Consider the following 3,172-nt stretch of genomic DNA (forward strand, 5'->3'; position numbering starts at 1 on the left):
TATTATTAATAATAATAATAATAATAATTAATATTACCACTAGCCTACTATAGTATTTTTATTTGTATTAGACCACAATCCACTTGTGTTAATGCGTCTGTAGGACTTTGTCAAATAAACACAAGCACATTATCTGACACACAGCTGGTGTGACCTCACATTTCGTCACTAACTTCTGTCAGAGTGCTCATGTTAATTGTGTGCAGTGGTGAGTTCTGTCAAGGGCATTGCCCGTGCGCACAATTTGCATTTCCATTCTGGTGTGGAAATGATGAGAGAGTTTCTGCGCGGTTTAGAGCCTCGCGGCGCAGTCTGTGGGCGAATTACATTTAAAGAAGGCGAGAGAAATTAAATAAGAAACCGAGACCACTTCAGGGCTATTAACATCTAATATATCCCCTGGAAATTTAGACCAAAATACACATGACCAAATATCCAGCATACCTTTGCTCTTATGCAGCCCCGTCTTGATTGCGTCCATCAAAGCTTTGAATAGGCCTGTCTAAAATTCTTTATTTAAAAAAGTTATCACGCCGCCTCACATTTCTCAGTGGCATTGATGGAAGTGAGGTAAATGTGATTATTCAGCTCTAAATCAGAACATATTAACTTAGGCGCCCTAATACCAAACGGTCTGTGACACTCAGAAAAACTCCACAAAAAATCTCATTTTAAAGGTCATTTAAAAACCTCATCAGTAAGTATAATATGGGCACATGTTGCATCGGGCAATGTGGCCTCCAAAACGGGAGGCATCAGTTTTAACCTTGTATTTTTATTTTTTCAGCGCGCATGTGCGTGTGCATGGCCACACAGGCAGCAGCCTTTCCCTCAATACTCAAGAGAACTTTAATTTGCCTGTTGACCCCTGTGATGGAGCTACTGCCAGCTTAAAGTGATACTGCCCCACCTACAGGAGTCCAATAATTCTCAAGTCCCTCACGTGTATATTTTTCTAAATGTTGCATCAGTGCATCTAATTTACTATCCTTAAAGTAATACAAATGTGATGGTGATTGGCAAGGTGTCTCATTCTGTGCAATGCGGTACAATTCATAAGTCTACAGAATTTGTATTTTAGTTAGAGATCCTTATTAATATTGAACTGTGTTACTATTAACAGAAATGTTAATTATGATGTCAAGACGGAGAGAGTCAAGGTGAAAGCTGCACAGCAATAGCTAAAAATAATCCATGCCAGCCAGAGTACAGTATGATCCTGCAGAGGAGTGTTACTGGCAAGGGACCTTTTTGCTGCAACAAAGAGGTGGAAAAGAGGAAGTAAATGAATTAGAGTACAAGCCAGTTTTTGTCTGTGTTTCATCCACACTTGTCCTGTCCTTAATTTCCAACCTCTCCCTTTTCCTTGCTATTGGAAGTGCTGCAAATTGTATAATGCTTGTCTTTGTTCTACAGAGTCAAGCCACATGAATAGCTGTCCTGAGCACACACAAAAACACACTGACAAACTGATCATCTTAAAAAAGCAACGCCCTGGTGCTCACTTGGCCTACTTTCCACGGCAGCACTGGGACGTGGGAAGAGGAATAGAATTCAGGGGAGGATGTTCTTGCACTCTGGGAAACATCCAGTATAGCAAGTGTGATGCACATAAACATAGCCTTTGCATTGTCAACCTTAGACCGCATTTGCCCCAGATAACTAGTCCCCATGTGCTAGACTATTCTCTTTGACTTTGCAATTGAAATCCTAAGAAGATTATGCCAAAGCTAAAAGAGGCAAACTCCAGGGTGGGATTTCAATTGTCAATTCCTGTTGGATTTTATAGCATTATGACATATAGTACACCATCTGTTACACTTCCTGTGACTAGGACTATGTCTGCACAAGTGGAGCCTATTGATGTGAACATCGTTACAATTAAGACCTATATGGTTTTTAATGGACAGCAATATTCAATCACCAATATTGTTCTTTATACACTCTGTATTATACACAAATGTGTGACTAAGCACAGGGGGGTCTTCAGGTTTCAAAAGACAAGGGTAAATTAGGAAGGTGCAGTGAAAGTAACCACTCCTAACTTTAGCTAAACAGACTTCCTGAAGCGCTAGATAATCTAGGGCTTCTATGTACACCGCCTAACCAAATGTCGACATCTGCGAGGGTGTGCATAAAGAAAATCTCCTCAGAGAAACGGGGGATAATAATCTTAGTTACCCTCACCTTCAGTTTGCCCATAGGGGTTTGAAAAGGAGATGAAGAAATCCTATGTAAACATGCCAAGTCAAATTTTCACTTGAAATGTGACATGGAGGCAAAGGCCAACCTTGGTGCTTCACTAATGTGGTTCCACACATGAGTTTTCAGTGCCCCTGGATGTAAACAATTGATGTATTCAGTCCGTGGTTTGAGCAGTGACTCACTTTGCACACTTAGTATGTTTGAACATCTTTTTCTCCATGACTGTACGTTTAGTGCATAGGTGAAGAGCCCAAAGAAGTCAACACAAAGCTTGTACACAATCACAATCTCTGTACTCAATGGCTCCCATTAAAGTGAGTTTTGCTCTCCTGAGAAACATACAAAGTTTGAGCATCTGTTCCATCATGTAGTCTTTGTTGAGAAATTAAATATTGAACTGATCTAGTGTACCATGAATGTTTCACTCACATAGTGATTAGACAGACTGGAGAGGCAAGACATTGCAGCACTTTACACTCCACTTGAATATACAGTATGTGTTTTTCTTGCCTTTAGGTGTTTCATACACCAGCCTATATTGTTGTTAGAAAATGATTATAATTGTTGCGTTATTTAGGCTTAACATGCACGTGTAATTCTAGGACATACTAACACACATGCAAATTTAAATCCACGTTATGAATATGTGTGCACAAACACAATCATCCATTGAACACTGTGAGCATTATGAGCGTAGTCCAGCTGATAGTGCACATCAATTTAATTGAAAAACAAAAAACTCAAATTAGAGTTTTAGTTTTATGATTCAATTATCAACTTCGTGGCATCTGTTCTTACACTTTATGTTACTGTGAACCATATAGAAAAAGTAATGATATAAATTGGTTTTCTTGTGTGCGGTTAAAATCAGTTAAAAAAGGATTTCCTTTATCCTCCTTTGCTCCAAATCAACAATTGTCTCAAGGGAGAACCCTTAATAATGTTTTTTTTTTTTTTTTACGTGAAC

General features: G+C 39.0%; 1 long non-coding RNA gene across 1 annotated transcript in view; it reads left to right on the top strand.

The window, feature by feature from the left end:
- Window positions 1-2,450, top strand: part of LOC116705327 (uncharacterized) — a 6,561-nt gene extending 4,111 nt beyond the window's left edge. The window contains exon 3 of the long non-coding RNA XR_004335904.1: window positions 788-2,450. This is a non-coding gene — a long non-coding RNA (uncharacterized LOC116705327). The remainder of the gene's footprint in view (window positions 1-787) is intronic.
- Window positions 2,451-3,172: the final 722 nt, after the last annotated feature.

Source organism: Etheostoma spectabile, chromosome 17 (assembly GCF_008692095.1).
Source record: "Etheostoma spectabile isolate EspeVRDwgs_2016 chromosome 17, UIUC_Espe_1.0, whole genome shotgun sequence".
Lineage (NCBI taxonomy): Eukaryota > Metazoa > Chordata > Actinopteri > Perciformes > Percidae > Etheostoma > Etheostoma spectabile.